The sequence below is a fragment of the Natator depressus genome, chromosome 2 (genome assembly GCF_965152275.1).
Source record: "Natator depressus isolate rNatDep1 chromosome 2, rNatDep2.hap1, whole genome shotgun sequence".
NCBI classification, from domain to species: domain Eukaryota; kingdom Metazoa; phylum Chordata; order Testudines; family Cheloniidae; genus Natator; species Natator depressus.
In genome coordinates, this window is record NC_134235.1 from 231,625,512 (window position 1) to 231,643,053 (window position 17,542).

Sequence of the window (17,542 nt, forward strand, 5' to 3'; positions counted from 1 at the left end):
GAGTGAGTTAATCTGCTGCAGGGAGCCCTAGGGAGAAGACTATCCTCCTAGAGGGCTACAGAGAGACCAGCATCTGGGGAAGGACAGGTGCTAGCAGGGACCGGAAAAGTTAGTGAGAGCTCCTGATGGGCTGCCAGGACTTACAGGCTTGAGGACCTGCGAAGAGGGCAAAGGAGCTGGAACCAGAGGCAGGAGCAGAGGGAAATGAGGCTCCGTGGAAGTGGCCCAGGGAATAGAGACAGTGAGCTGGAAGGAAGAGGCTGCAGGAAGCTGCTGTCTGCAGGGTCCTTGGGGTGGGGCCTGGAGTAATGGACAGGTCTGCCCCCACCACTAGCTGCTGAAGGAGCAGCCTGGCTGTGGACTGCCAAGCCACTGTGAGGAGTGGCTCGACTCTTGCTGGAGGAGTCCCCAGGAAGGGGAGGAAGCCAGATGGTGGCATGGCCGGAGGGGCTGTGCCACGAAGCAGATGCCGACTGAAAGGAGCCATAATGGGTCTGCAAGTGGAGGCGAGGATGGGAGAGCTACCACCACCTGAGGGTGCACACACTGGGACTAGGGTGACCAGGCAGCAAATGTGAAAAATCGGGCCAGGGGGTGGGAGGTAATAGGAGCCTATATAAGAAAAAGACCCAAAAATCAGGACTGTCCCTATAAAATCGGGACATCTGGTCACCCTAGCTGGGACCAAGCTAATTCCCATAATGCCCAGCAAGAGATGCCAATGTGGTGAGTGACCCCAGGACACCTTCCCATAACACAAGAACAAGAGGTCACCTAATGAAATTCATAGGTAGCAGGTTTAAAATGAATAAAAGGAAGTACTTTTTCACCACAATGCTCAATCAATCTGTGGAATTCGTTGTCATGGAATGTTGTAAAGACCAATGTATAATTGGGTTAAAAAAAGAATCAGATAAGTTCATGGAGAACAGCTCCATCAATGGCTAGAACAGAGATGCAACCCAATGCTCTGGATGGCCCTAATCCTCCAACCACCAGAATCTGGGACTGGATCAATCAAAATTGCCCTGTTCTGTTTATTCCCTCTGAAGCATCTGGCACTGTCCACTGTCAGAAGACAGGATATTGAGCTAGATGGACCATTGGTCTGACCCTGTACGGCCATTCTTATGTTCTTAAAACAGAAGTAAATGACTACACCACATAGTGATAGCAATGGGAATTAAGCACATGAATCAAGACATTATACATACTTGCTACCAATTCCTTTGCTGGAAAGGGAGTCTTGATTGTGTACAGGATTGTAACAAAGATGTATCCAAAATCAATACCCTGGATGGCCATGGAATATGGGATTTTCTTGCACTGGCCACAACAAATTAGAGTTGAAAACAACAGTTCAGATAAAATAAGATACAGCCTCAACCTTCACCCAGGATGGAACCTAACACAACCCATACCTTTGCTGAGGTTCAAAAGTGTTAGACAAAGCTTTTTTTTAAAAAAAAAGAAAAAATTGTTAACTTCTACACTATCCCATTTCTGCTGGGTCTTACAGCAGAAACATTAAAATACCACAAGAGAGGTTACTTGTGTGGTGTTTAGGACCAGGCCAACACCATAAAGTAGTGGAAATCTTGTGAGGCAGCCTTTTTGTCTTAAGTTTCAAACAAAGGAGGAATCAGACTCACTCCTGGCTTAACTTCACTTGAATCAGTAGAATTACACCACGAATTAATTTGGCCCAGGAAGGTCAGAAAAATATACTATGCACTGAACTTCTGAACCTTTTGAGGTCTGCCCATCGCTACAATAAATATTTAATCTCCATTAGAAACAGGCTGAACAAAAGACATGCATAAAGGAATCATGTTTGTACCCAATACGCTGGAAACTACTCTGGAACATTTTTTTCATGGTGAAAATATTAGCCCTGTAACACTGCCAAGCCTTAAGTTCTGTTCCATCTCCAGCTGGTGATACTTGGGCAAGTTAAATCAGTCTAAGGACTAGTCCAATGTGCACACCCAATTTTTCAAAATTTTATCTGTTTTCTTTGCCTCACCCCTTTTATTTCACTCGCATGCTTTTTTGCTGCTGCTGTCTTTCCATCCTCTCTTCTGTCCCACTGCCTGCAAGGTGAGCATACCAATTCCATGTAAGGAACATAAGGGAGAGAAGCATTGCATGATTTTTTCTGTGCACAGTAACTTGCACAACATTTGATAATACACAGGGATTAAGTCATTCATGAATAGGGCCCAAAGGGAGGAATAACTCCAGAAAAACAACCCTCCTTACTGGTAGAACAGCATCCAGAAATTCAGTCATTACTGCCACAGTTACAATTTGTAGTCTGTCTGGCAAAGTAAGGAATCTAACTGCAGGCTCTGTGGTTTAAATAAAATGTATCTACAGCAGTTTGGATCGATGTTTAAAAATGTTCCATGTTATTTTAGTCCAAGGACAAGCTTTTCAAATTAAAAGAAAACTTTGGCTTTAATTATAGATTAAAAGTGAAAGTTGTTTAAAAAGAATGTGTTTTCTGAACAGAATAGTTACAGAAACTGTTTGAAATTTAAAATTCATTCTCCTCTCCCAAGTGTGAGGCAATATTACCCATAAATATTTAAAGCAAATGTGTGAAAGTAATTAATTTATGAACAATATTTAGGATGCTTTTGCCATTACTGTCGTGGATCATTGGCGTAATCTTACTTTTTCCAATGTTTAAGTTTTTATGCTGAAATAAATGTAGGATTATTCCAGACTACAACGACGCCACAGCAGGAAAATTTACCCACTTTTCTTGATTAAAACTATTTACTGTTAGGTATATGCAATGTAGCATGTCACCACTACACACATTAATGTAAGGGTCTTATTCCAGATCCAAGTATTGGCAATGTGGTCTCAGAATAGTTAGGTGCTATTATGGAGAAGCTGCTACTCTTGGGATGATTTTCAGCAACAATGGCCCATCTGAAAATCATTAGTGCATAGCAGTGGATTTTCCACATGTTCATATGCTGGACAAGCAGGTTGCCCTTGAAGTATTGTTCCCTAGGGGAAGAAGGAAAACCTAGAGAAAAGTATTCTATTGTCAGATCACTATTTAACTATAGCCAGACAAAAATATGGTCAAGCATTCAGTTAGCTGTGCCAGACTGGCGACAGCTAATGAAGATGACAAAAGACTGAGATTCAGAACAAAGAAGGCTAATGGGAGGAGATTTCTAAAAAAATAGAAATAGGACTAAATATGTAAATCTCCCGTCTTTCATAGCACTGACCTTTATTGTTATAAGGCCAAAACTTTGGAAAGGGTATTCTCTTTCTTTGTGGAATATCTCGGTATTTGAAGTACCAGCTAGAAATGATTGAAGTAACCCTAAATAAAAAGGGTAAGAAAACATCTATGTAGTATTTGACATTTAATGCCCCATTAATCGATAATTTGGCTTGAAGGAGAAAAAAAGTTGGCAAAAAGGAATGGAATTAATTCTTTAGCTCCTTGTTTTTATTTTAAAAATTCCCATCAGGCCCCACTTAAACAAAGAACTCTAGTTTTCCACTGAAAAGACAAAAAGAAAATCTTGCTCTAGTATGTCCTGCCACATGCTTAACTACACAGTAAAATAGTATGTACTTGGATTCCAGTCACATTTCAGAAGTGTAGTATTTATTAGCTACTCTGTTGCCAAGTTCCACTATTATCATTTTATTATAACTAAGGTATATTTTTACTAACTAAATTATATTTAGCTCTTTAGTTTAAGCACTTGTAGTTTTGAAGGTACTGGAGTGTAACAATATGCCACATATAGATGATACACAATATATCACAGGAAGTTGAAGTTTTATTTTTCTTGCTCTCTATAAACAATTACTATGTGTTTGTGGTCCTGGGGCATTCGACTTTCATAAAGCTCTACTGAAGCTCTAAAGACATGTAAGGTTCTGCAGAGCATGTCCCACAGGCTGAGCCAACCTCAAGCTGAGCTTGGCGGGGAGGAAGGGGGTAGCTCGAGGAGGGGGGGGAGTTTCCGGGTGCAAGGGGATGAGGCTTAGTGGGAGGGACTCCCCTGCAGAGTCTCATTCCACCTGTACTCAGAACTGCACACCGAGGCCCTGTGGATCCAGCTTCTCCCCCTGTACCCAGACCCCCCACCAAGCTGCCCACACCCAGATTGTGCCACACAGAACCCTGGTACTCTTGAGAGAATTCCGCACCAAAAAAATAAAAAAATTAAAATGTTGCAAAGTTCTGCATATTTTAATTGTCAAAATAACACAGAAACACAATAACAATATAACCACATCATTTTCAATTATTTTGGTAATTTATTTCAAAATACTTGTCAGCAAATAATTGAAAATGGTGTGATTATATTGTATTATTTTGACAAAAATGCAGAATTTTAAAATATTGTGCATAGAAATTTTAATATTTTGATGCAGAATATTTAATTAGAATTCCCTCAGGAGTGTACTAAACTCTTTACTTAACTCCAACTTTCATTTACTTGAATGGATGTTTGGGGTAAGGAAGAAAAGCAGGATTGGGCCTATAATAGGAACACTTCATTGTAATGGTGAAGCATAATAACCTGGGGAGAGGAATAAAACATCAGGGCAAGATTTCCTAACCAATAGCATTTCCTTTAGCTTTAGGAATGCTAAAGGAAATGTTCTAATGGGTAACAATTAAAATGATCCTAGCTGAAGTAGTTAAATAAGCAGGAAGACAATGCAACTGACTTTAATATTGCAGAAGGTGTTATCACAATAGAGAGCCAAATAAATAAATATACAATATAGTGGAGTGCACTAATTACATGTACAAATTCAATCTCCTGAAATGTCCAGGGTTCGATAGCATTTCTCATATATTTCCAGTTCAAAAGTGTTACTAAATATTCAATACTGTTGAGAGTCGATAATGATGATGGTATGACAATTACACCAACAAATATTACTGAAGGATGAGGACTCCAAGTTGTATGACAAACCAATGATATACGTTATTCCCATGAAAAGAAACTAAATGAGCTAAACTGTGCTTTCATTTACCCCTGTACAACCACAGGGAAAACAATGTTTTTACTGCTGTGTTTTTACTGCTGTCAGGAACTCCACTGAAGTCAATGAATGTTTTGTCAGCAAAAAATATTAAAGGACTAAACCGTCCTTTACGTGATCTTATCTGACAATCCAAGTAAGTTATTAATATTATGTCCTAATCAATGGAGACACCATCTAAGCAACATAAAAGAGAGAAAAGTAGGAGAGCAGTGAATTTTAGTGCATCACTAATATAATATACCACCAACCAACACTGCATTCACCTGAGATGTGGGAGTCTCTACTCCAAATCAAACAGAGTAGAGATTTGAAAACAGGTCTGCCAAATCTCAGATGAGTGCCTGGCCATTGGCTATAAGAAGGGAGGGAGATTGATCTCTATCAATCTCTCTCTCCCTCCTCTTCCCCCTCCCCGTCACAAGAAAAGAATGGCCTGGCTATGACACCTAACTCCAGGAGAGGGTTCACAGCTGAGAATCCCAAGCTAAGATAGGTGCCTACCTCTGGCCTGTCAGGCACCTAAGTACCTTTGTGGACCTGGGTCTTAAGCCCCACCCCGTCCTCTGCATTTAGGTGGCTCCCTGCTTGCTGGCTTTTGAGAAGGTAGCTAGCTCTCTGGGGCACCCAATCCAGGACAATGAATTGCATTGGACAGCAGAGCAGCTATGAGTTAGGCGTTGCAATGCTGAGCACTGAAATGCCTAAGGGCTTTGTGTATCTAGTGCAGGGTGACTATTTTTGTTCAGGAACCTGCGGTGAAACGCTGACCCCCACTGTCAATGGCAAAACTCCCATTGACTTCAGTGGGGCCAGCATTTTACCCTTTGTCTTTATATCTGTCCAGAAAGTGTCTAGCACAGCATTTCTCAAATGCGGCCACCAGGGAGTTTTTCAGCAGCCATGACAGCCTCCTTGTGGGGGGCAGGGCAAAACAATGCCCCGCCCCCCACATAGTGCCCAGCTGTGGATTCTGGCTGCCTTGGTGTTTGCTGGCACCACCAGCAGGAGATCAGCATCCTCCACCATGCAGCCTCCTGGGGGCTCCAGGCAGAGGCTCTGCAGACACATGGGGCCGGTGTGTGTGATCAGCGGGCTTCAGGTTTCAGCCGCTGGGCTCCAGTTCTGGGCTTCAGCCCAGGATGGCAGGCCTTGAGCTTGGAAAAATTATCAGAGTGTCCACCAACAAGGGTTGGTGGCCGCACTCTGAGGCCACCAAAAGATCGTTCTGAGAACCCCTGGTCTAGCACACTGCTAGCATTAGACAAATAATAATATAACACAGAGAAACGTCTGCGAACAGAAAGAACTTGAAGTGGTTCACTCCTCCAGAGCTCGTTTATAAAAAGCCCTGATTTTTTCAGCAAGCTGGATTTAAGATGACAAATAGTAGCTGAGAGAGAAAGAAGGAAGCAGACAAAATAAAGGGAAATAGAGAAAACAACATTTAACTTTAACTTCAATAGTGTAAATCTGTCAAGAGTCACAAATGGCCACAAGACTCTAATATTCCAACTTTAAGCTAGTCTGAGATACCACAGCTCTGGCACTTAGCTAGTACTTCATGCTGGAAAGAGAGTTTTTACATTTAGAAATGTAAAACACTGTAACATTTAAGGAATTTTGGCTATAGTCAGCTGGCCATCTTTCCTCCCAGGTTCAGCTGACAGATGATTTTGAATGTTGCTTTGCCTTCCGTGCATCTGTTGTCTAAATCAACTTGGAGGCAGGAGGGAGGGATTGAAAACTGGCTTTTGAAATAATGGTACATTTTAGTGTCATAACTGAGAATCTTGGCAATCAGTGCCATACCAAAAGATTTGGTCATCATAACGTTAGCCACTAGCCATGGGTGAAAGACCTAGACTCTGGAAGTCTTTCATATTAAGGTTCAAGGCTTGTGAAGAATTAAGAAGGAGAACACATTTCCTGACTCATTAGAATTTTTCTTTAACTATTTATTTTTGTGTCCCTTTTCAGCTGTTCTAACCCTCAAGCTTTTCATTTCCTTCTCTTTTTTATTTAGGTTGTTCTTACTTTTCCAGGTTTTCTGCAATACAACTTCCTTTTCCAATTTAGTCTCTTGCTTTAAACTTTTGTCTCTCTGGGGTTTTTTGTTTGTTTAGTTGGTTGGTTTGCTTTGCTTTTTGTCTCTCATAAAACTCACTCACATATACCTTGTCTGTGAATTGAGTGTATATTTCAGACACCCCCACATTATGTAAAATGTGTGGTAATTTCTGCAACTGCTTCTTGAAAAAAACTCAAAAGGCATCAAGTAATATCTAGCGTTTATTATTCATGGAAGTTTAGGAATCTAGTCTTTCTTGAAGGACTATATCATTGTAACTAGAGAGAAGCCAAAACTGGAACCTTAAATCCCACCCCGTTTGAATTTTGGAGAGGGATGGGATGGATACACTTGAATCCAACACTGGCTCCCTGTTTCAGTTATGGTTTTTGGTCCAAAATGGAAGAAATCTCACGAAAACTGGTTCTCATGAGTTTCCCCCTCTCAAGATGGCAGAAATATCTCAAGATAAGTTGATCCGACAACTTTCCCATCATTATGAGGGTGAAGCTAATGAGATTTTGGAGTGAAAGACTATAAACCTAATTCCCAGGCTAAACCTGGTGCACACACAGATCAAAGCTCTGCTTCCCTCAATCTATTGCTATTTGCTATTGGTGTCAACTGTCTCCTGTAAGAGTCCATTTGCACATGTATGTGAGAGCAGAAGTCTGGTCTCAATAACCTACTTCCATCATTATGTTTCAGGTGTTCACATTATGGACAAGTGACCTCAAAATTTCTGTTAAACGCATAAAGTAGTTTTTTAAGTTATGGTGTGGCTTTCAAAAGCCACAAACCTACAATGGGCAATAGGATTTGCTATATCATATAAGATTATTGGTCCACCTACTCTGGCAGGGTCCAAAACATGACATTTCAGACCAAAATGGGAAAAAATATAGTGAATAAAACTGATTTTGCAGTGCTATACTGAAGAGAATTTTAAGTATAATTAATTTCTGCCCTACCGTTCAACCTTTAATTTAAAAAAAAATCAGTTAAAAAACTGGCTCCCAAGAAAAGCTATATGAAACTATCAACTATTAATTTCTCATGAATTTGTATATCTAATCAATAAAGAAATTTCATCATTTTCACCAGTGAACACAAATTTTCACCATGAGAAGTGATTAAATGATATCTTGGGGCAACAAACTAAGGACATTCACACATTTGTCAACCAAGTTAAAATATTTTCACAGCAAAATGGCAGTCTTTCTTTTTCTCTGAAAGAAGTATGTGTATGTGAGAGAGAGTCAGACAGACAGAACCCAGAAGAAGGAAAGAAAAAACATTTTGTTTTTCCACAAACCATTGTAAAAACAGTTTTTCACCAGTTTCACAAGGGGAGTAAATTTATTCACACATCTCTACTCCTGGTAAGATGCCTTGAGTTTTATTTTCCTACCAACACATCAGGGATTTACAAGCATAACTCAGACTGGTATTATTGGGATGTACCTGCTTAAATCCACTACACCCAGATAGGAGAATAAACTCCCATCTATGCCAAGTTTCAGTCCAAACTGAATTTTAACAGCTGGGTTATAAAGTCTTGGATTAAAAGGGATTTTAATGGAAACACCAATACAACCTTAAATATAGTAGCATCAACAGCACCTCTCTAATACTGTAGAAGGACACAGGCCAATCCAATAGACCATGGTACAAGTAGAATTTACCAGTATGTCACCAGGAGTTGTTTTATTTATATCAAACAGTGAAAACAGAATGGAACACACAGAAACACCATCCCAGGTATGAAGTTTCAATTCAGACATTTTTCCAGAATGAAATGAATTTTTATAGGCTCCCCACTCCTTTAAGTTTACTGGAAGGAATGCTAAAAATACATGCCTCTTTCATTCCCCTCCTGCTAACACCCCCATCCTGGAATGGATGTTCGGATGACAGTTCCACGTATTGTGCATGTTCATTTGGGTGCATTTGCACACCTGCATATACACTTTGGTGCATTAACATGTGTACACACAAGATGAGTGGAATTTTTAGGTGTAAAATTCACCAAGCAAAAAGGTGTTTTGCCCATGACAATGTTATTACCTGTACATGCAGGTGTGAGTGTATGAGTGGAAGCTTCCATGAGCGATGAGCCATAGAAAATCCACTATACAAAACAGGAACATTTCAGTGTCAGGCACAACAAGCGTGTTGCCAGTTCAAGCTCAGCAAAGTAGCAGTTTAGTCTGTCTCCAGCTACAAATGTGTACTAGAAAGTAGAATCTCTCTTGTCAATGATAAAGTGAAGCATGTGATTTAAAAGCCAGTCCCCACGGAGTGGAATCACATGTTTTTATCTGTGGAAATTTGTTTTGTTTCTTCCCTTCACATTTCGCTTGAATTTTCTTTGTCTCATGTCATATTTTTCACTTTCTTTGCCCCAACTCCTCCCTCCTCCACAAACACCTGGTAAAAGGGCTTTGCATTAGGGCTTCCCAAGAGTCGGAGAAAACAGATTCTCTCCTCCTCCCCCTCCCAGATGGTAAAGCATCGGTAGAATGGTTTTGTGGCCACTGCACATGCCTGCCCCAAACCTCCCCCATAAATACACAAGGGAGTTCCAGTGGATCTGAAAGGTGCCATGTCCCAGCTTTATCCCCCAACCCTTCCATGGACCCAATGGGGAGATTGCTCCAGATCTCTGTTCTCTACGGCCTCTGCACCATTCCTCCCCAAGCAGCAGAACTATGGCAGGTCACTTATGCTCAGAGCCTTCTGTTGACTTTCTGTGGGCCCAAGAATTTTTCCCTTTGTCTGCTGTATTAGGAGTCCCTGCTTTTATTGTTCTGTACATGCAGGAAGACAGACAGGATTCAAGGGATGCAGTTTAATTAGGCTGCAACTTTATTAACTTAACTCATCTGGGCACTACCCAGCAATAACTCATACGGTATAGGTCATCATTCCTTTGTTAATCATTTCCACCTGTTATGGGAGGACTGCTCTCAGTCCTCCCCCCTCCCAACCTGGCCCCAACCCATTGCTGGGACCCCATTGCCCTCATCTTGTATGAGTGCTAAGGGGCTGAGGAAAGCAGGTTGTCTCCCTCCTGTACCAGACATTAGGAGCCTTACCTCCTTTCCCCAGCTTCTTTAGGTGATGCCTTCCCCTGAATCTGCTTCCAATTCCAAGTTTATTGGGGAACCAGATGCCCAACAGAATGAGTATGTGCACTGGATACATGCCAAGTTGTGACAACTTGAACCGAACTCCTGACCCTACCCCATCACATCCATGAGCTGCTTTGACATAGACAGAAAACACCACCCCCACCCCAGTCAATCTGGCAGTGAGGGAAAAATTCCTTCTCAGTCCCAAAAAAGGTGATTAGTCCAACGCCTAATAGCAGACCAAAACACGTGATCCTACTCTGAGCCCAGGGTGCTGCTGCTCCAGCATGAAAGAGGGCTCTGTCTGGAGGGAATGGAATATAAGTATTCTCCCTCCCCCAGGTGTGCATGGCCAGTATCCCACCTGAGCTCCTTCCAGTCAGCTCCTGGCTCAGGTGATGCACCTCCTTCCCTCCCCTTTTAACCCAAGGCGGGGGCTCTTAAAGATGCCGCAACTCCTTTTCTTTCCACTGGCCAGACAAAGCCCCCACATTCAAGACTGCAGGGAGCGCATTTTGGTGTGCATCCTACCCTACCCTGTAAATGCTGTGAGCAGTCCTTACTTAAGCAAGTAATTTCACTGTCTTCAGTGGGAATCACTGACATGAGTAAGGGTTTGTAGGACTGGATATTAGGCTTTCTCCACATGAGAAAATTGTACTGACTTAACTAAATCTGTTTCAAAATGAATTTATTTAATTGGTACAAACATCTGTGTGGACCTTCTCACTCTGGTTTAAGAGGGTCTTATATCAATTTAGTTTCTGAAGTAGATTTTGAAAGGCACAAAGGGGAGTTAAGTACCCAACTCCATATACTTTCAATGGGAGTTGGACATGTACCTTTCCTTTGTGCCTTTGAAATCTCCCCTTAAATTGATAATTTATTGACTAAACTTAACCAATAGTCTAAATTGCAACAAGAGTGCCCTCATACAGGTGTTAAACTCATTTAACTAAATCAGTTTCTAAAGCAGTTTCCTTTTCAGTTTCTACACGCTCATTGAATATTCCTTATTTAAATGTTAATTGTCTTATTCTAATTTCCTTATTATAGTAATTATTGGTCATGCTATCCATTGCTGAAGCTGAAAAACAATTTATGACCAATCTAACCTTCTGTTTTCACACACTCATAACTTCCTGAAACAGTCATATTTTGGGCTGGCCTCTTTTTAAAGGCAATTCTTATTCTTTTCTTTCTTTCTCTTTCTTTTCTGCAAAATCTCTTCAGTCATTTTGGACAATGGGGAAAATGGGAAAAAGATATTCTTTCCCCTTAGTACACAGGTTAACCACATGTTTTCAATAAGCTTAGATGGATGAAGTCTGAAACGTGGCAGGGGCATAGTCCTCACTGAGGACTGGAGCATTTGCTAAATTTGAGGGAGGATATGAACATAAAAAGGTGTAAGCAACGGCCAATGATGTTTGGGCATACTCTCTTGGCGTTGTCTACCATTTCAGAGGCACCTGCCAATAGTGCTGTCCCATGATGACAGCACTGTATATTTTTCCCACCTGGCCAGACATAGATCCTGGGCAGGCACAAGATCCTGGGCAGCTTTCAACCTAGTGGTAAGAACATTTGTATGAGGGAAACTGTAATGGTCTCAATTAAACACACATTGTCATAATATCGATGGCAGGAGAAAGCTGTAGGCACACAATCATTGATTAACCCATCATTTTTAGATTTCTCTGGATTTTTTGTCACATTTTAATTTGAATTTGAATTTTCAAATTCAAAGTTTTAATTTAAAAATATATATCCTTCTCTGCTGTATTGATAAAGCCAGCAAAAAACATGAAAAACAATGTGCTGCTACCCAGCAACAAAACTGTCTGCAACCAAATAACTGGCTTCATCCTGCTTTTATTAAAGTGCATGGGAATTTTGCCTTGCCATCAGTAGAAGCAAGAAGAGAAACTGACTAGAAACAACTGTGAAATTGACTTAAATGATTTTCATTGTCAAAACGGAAAGAAATTCAAAAGTGTGCAAACAGCTTAAGTAGTGAAAAGCCAACTTGAGTTTTAACATTCTCACAGTTTGTTTACAACATAAGATATATTTTTAAACTGATACTGCCCATTTTAGCACAGGTAATTTCTTGTTTCTCTTTTTTCTAAAAACAACAATAAAGAAATTAAATGCAATCCCTTCCCAAAGAAAATCTATATTAATGCAATATTGCCCAATCTGATAATGCAAAAGGTAAAGTTCCATTAGCAAAGTTATTTAAACTGTGTAACCTTCAAATTTCAGTTCTAGCATTTTGTGCATTAAATACTATATTTGATATTCCACTTCCCAATTTTGGTTCTTGACTACACTGGGGTCTGCAGCTAGGACCTCCTGCAGTTGGTTTTAAGTGACCATTTATTTTAAAGTATCCCCAAGGATTCCTGTACAATTTAGTTCAAACTTGCAGAAATCATTAATACTAGAAATTTTTGCTGGCCCCTCAAGACAGGTTCCATTGTATTTAGGTTATGCTTTAGATTTTATAGCCCATTTTAAAAGTACATGTTCATTTCTGAAAATATTAAATTGAGAGGAAAAGTTGGCAAGGACAACACAGAATCAGAATGTTCTGTAGAGTACATACACACACAAACACACACACACACAGAGGCATAAATGACATTGGTGATCATGGGCCGGATCTTATAATTTGCTGAGTGCCTCCCACAAAGTTGAGGTGCTAAGCACCTTCAGCTCCCAGTGCAACTCAGTGGGAGTTGAGGGCGCTTACAAAGTGCACAGGATCAGGCTGTGTCAATCACAAACTTCCCAGGAATCAGAAGAAGGAAAAGAGGAAGGAGAAAGGGGGAAAAAAGGAGAAAAAAAAAAAGCAACAGTAATGAAAACACCAGAAACCAAACATGCTCCTGAGTACAAACGTCTAAAAATAAAAATCAAACATCTTCAAAATCAACCAGTCTCTCAAGTTTTTTTTTTAAGCTACCTTCCTTTCCAGGTCTGCAAGTCTTAATTTCCTCATTATTTTTGTTTGTTTTGGCTCTCCTACAGTGCTAGGTAACACATAAAGTAAAATTAATGAAAATCCATCTGTCTCAAGAAGTTTGCAAACTCTCCATCCTGGCATTTCATTCTTTTTATTTTAAATTTTGCTTTTATTTATCAGCCCTAGCTCACAAAATAGTGACATTCCAGGAAGTTGGGTGGTTTTTTAATTTCCTTAACCTGTAATAGTGCAGAAGATTCTGTATCAATAGGTGACCAACAGATAGAGTATTTGAAGAACATATCAAGATAATTACAATGTTAAAATTTTAATAAACCATTGGGCAAAGATTAACTTAGGTTTTTGACACACATCCAGATCTCACTAATCTTGTTAGATCTTTTTGTTATATTATTGTACAATGCTTAACACAACGGAAACCTGGCCTCTAAGTACCTCCACAATATAAATTATAATAAATAAGAATAGATAAATGAGATTCTCAGTTCTTCATATATTCAATGAGTACATCAGAACAATATACAGTGGAACCTATCCAAAGGGACCAGTAAAAATTGGTTACCTAATATAAATATTTTTTTAACTAAAGGTTAAGCACAATCATATTGGAAAACTTGAGATACATAAAACTAAAGGCAGGAGGCTGATCAATTCTATACATAGTATATCTGCACTAAGAACTACTCTGGACAGATAACTTTCTGTCTTAACTGAACACATATATAACAGCACATGATATATGTATCCCTTAAGGTAGAAGCTCTTACATAAGTAATATGTATGAATGTATATATTTTTCTCTTTTTCACTGTTCTATCATTTCATGAGCTGGCAATGGTACATATCATTTCAGTCTGTTCTCCTATTTAACAATGTCAATGATATGTGAGAATGGAGTGAAATGGCTGAGGGAAGTACAAACCAAATACAGAATGTGTAAAAGATTTAAGCTATGCAGCTTTCTGTTTTCTTTTGAAGACTATAGTGGGTATTAAAATGCTAACATTTGGTTCTCATGACCTCACTATAATTATGTAGCGGTATAACACAAACACATTCTCTTAACAATAGGTTACATTCTAGCCTAGATCTCAAGGTAGGACTCCCCAATTCCATACATGGATCTAGGGTAGCATATGGTCCAGTCTTTATAAGCATATTAATGATTGGAATGGGAAATGGTACAACCCATTTTCCGTATAAATTTTAAATTGCAATTTCTTGTTTTTATCATTGGACACTGAACTCATATCCTGTTAATTCGGCCAGAACCATTAAGATATACAGGGCCACATTCTGATCTCAGTTACACCAGAGTATATTAATGGAATTACCCCAGATATACAGATATAACTGAAATCAGAATGTGACTTGTAACATGGACGAGCTGCAGTTAGTAAACTTTAAATTCATGATTAGCTACAAGAAATTGCTCTTAAGAAAATGCACAATAAATAGTTTGCTTCAAAACAACATTTTCTTCTGGCATGTCTTCTACCATTATAAACATATCAACTTTGCTAATATTTTTTCAAAACTAACGTGCGAATCAATTTTCACTCACAGTTTATTTAAATGCCAAATAAATTGTTGTCATGAACTAAAATGCCAAACAGTTTGAAATTCAATTCTTGTCTGCTAAGAATTATTTATTTTATTAACACAAACTATATGGGTCAATAAATGTATAGTAAGCCTCACTTTTTAAAAAGTCATTCTCTAACTTTCTGCAATCAGAGACTTATGACTGACATCAGAAAATAATAATCGGCTAATCTGGCATCACAAGAATGGATTGTAGCTATTATTGAGAACATGCATACATGTCTGCTACATGATTATTCTGGGAACAATGGAGAGGTGGAATTCTGAAACACTAAAACTTTCTTATTTTAACTCAAACTGTCTAGCAATCATTTTGGTAATTTCAAATATTTCTAAAATAGCTCTCATAAATGGACTTGAAATAACTTGAAAACACACACATTTTTTCTTATAACAGGCTCTGTTCTTGCATCTCATAACACCACCAGAACCCCTTTAATGGAATTATAAACTTACAGTTTAAAACAGCCTACCTGCATCTACTATTTTATGAGTAGCTCTGTACACATGGGAAAGAGATTGCATGACATTGCACACACCTGGCAATTTTCTTTCCACAAACTTCTGCTTGTCTGTTTTATAAGTGTAGGTAGAATAAAGTATATCCTAAAAGTTGTTCTGTTCTCATCAAAGACTGTAGCACTTAAAAAGTTAATAAAGATATTTAAAAAGTGATTTTAAAAGATCTTACAATGAATTCCATATATGCCATGGTTATTAACTTTATGGGGAAATATGCTGCTATTCGTACATTACAGCCCAGTCTGTTAACACTGCAACGGTTATAGTACGGCTGTCTCAGCCTTTCCATTAAAGACCCTATTTTTCACTCTTGGCTGAAACCTGACAAGCAAAACTTAGCCCAGTAGCAAATTTATTACATTTAAAAAAATCATTGTGACCATTTTAAAGTTACAATATAAAAGTATAGAAAATCCGAAGTTTACATGTCTAAGCCACTGTAACTTCTTCAATAACTTCTGATTTAAAAACAAAACTTGGCAGGCGATTAGTCCATAATGTAGACCAAATGCTCTTGGTATGCCAAAAAATAATGTTAAATGATCAAGCAATTTAATTTTTGAATGTATTCATTATGCATGCACCATTCCTGTTCTACATAAGATTTGATATTACCACACAATCTAAATTCATCATCCCCCTAAGATCTGCATGAAAGGGGTGATTGCTGTCTTCTTAGCACTGTACTTATCCCCTCATATTCAGCAGAGAACTCTTCACAGTGACAGAGATCCTGGGAAATGGGCAAGGGATGAGAGGTAAAGAGCTATCGACAAGTCAAGAGGAACCTGTGTCTTTCCCTCCCAATCAGCCCATCTGGAAATCCACAGCCTAGAGCCGTATGAACTTTCCCACAGAGCCCCTCCAAGCCATAGAAAAATGACCACTGCTGAAAGGATTAAAAGCTAAGTACAGAGTCCCTGGTAGGGCAGCTTCAGGTGGGGAGACCCCAAGCCAGTGGGAAGGCCCTATGCTGGTGCTGGTGAGATCAAAAGTTTGAGGTTCAAAATTCTACTTTTTTCAGGTATGGAGGGGAGCCACTGCCCTCTTCTTCCATCCCCCCAAAATTGGAATAAGCTCCAAAGCAGAGCTTTTCTCCCCTCACCTCTCTCCCCCATCTGTGAGGCAGTGGCGGAGCCCAGAGAGGGTGCAAATCTTGCCCTAACATACACCCATTAAAGGTGGTGATTTCCTGACAGACAGCCTATTGGGTGACACAAACATTTTTTCTTTTATTGTTAAGATTAAAAGAATAAATTAAATGTTAAAAATATTAAACCAAGAAACTGAGAGCAAAGCCTAAAACTGCATGAGCACAGTGTGTGGTGCCTAGGTAGTACAGCAACAACAGGGCCAAGCCACTTGCCAATGTATGCAGCAGTAGGAGGTGATTAACGATTATAAGCCCCAAGAGGTCATATAACCAGCTGCACACTGGGGCTGACTCATCCTGTGGATGATTGAGCTTGATGTAAGCAGGAAGGAAGGGATCCACATGGTCTGCTTGGGGAGCAGGTAACTCACATAAATATGCTCCCCCACTCCAAGGATGCCTAGGTGGATTTAGATCCTGATGAGGCCAGGGTGGTATTGTACCCTAGCACTGCAGTCATGTGACTCCTAATGGAGAGAGAGGGAGAGGATGGCTAGGCCCCCTAAATACCTCAGGACTTTCCTTCTGGGCTCCCGCAGACTAGGGCACCCACTTCTGAAAATGTTGGCTGCATATATCTTTTTATGCCTACCCTGAGGGGGGAAAGATTAAGGAGTGTCTCAAGAGTTCTTTGCCATCCTCCCCCATCTTCAGCCCCAACAGATGCCCTCCTCAGCCTCTGGGGCAACAGCTCTGTACTATCCATTTTAAAACGTGTCCCTGATATCTATTGTAAAATATGGTATTTACACCAGGGTAGCTTAATTTCATGGACAATCATCATAGAAGTGTAGGATTGGAAAGGACTTCAGTAGGTCATCTAGTCCAGTCTCCTGCACTGAAGACAGGACTAAGTAATAACTAGACCATTCCTGATAGTGGTTTGTCTAACCTGTTCTTACAAACCACCACTTATTGAGATTCCACAGCCTCCCTAGACAATTTCTTCCAGCGCTTAACCACCCTGACAGAAAGTTTTTCCTAATGTCCAACCTAATCCTCCCTTGCTGCAAATTAAGCCC

The 17,542-nt window shown here is 39.8% G+C and overlaps 1 protein-coding gene across 5 annotated transcripts in view; it reads right to left on the bottom strand.

Moving 5' to 3' along the window:
* The window catches only part of MKX (mohawk homeobox), a 56,250-nt gene that overhangs the window by 21,328 nt on the left and 17,380 nt on the right, over nucleotides 1-17,542 (bottom strand). The window lies entirely within an intron of this gene.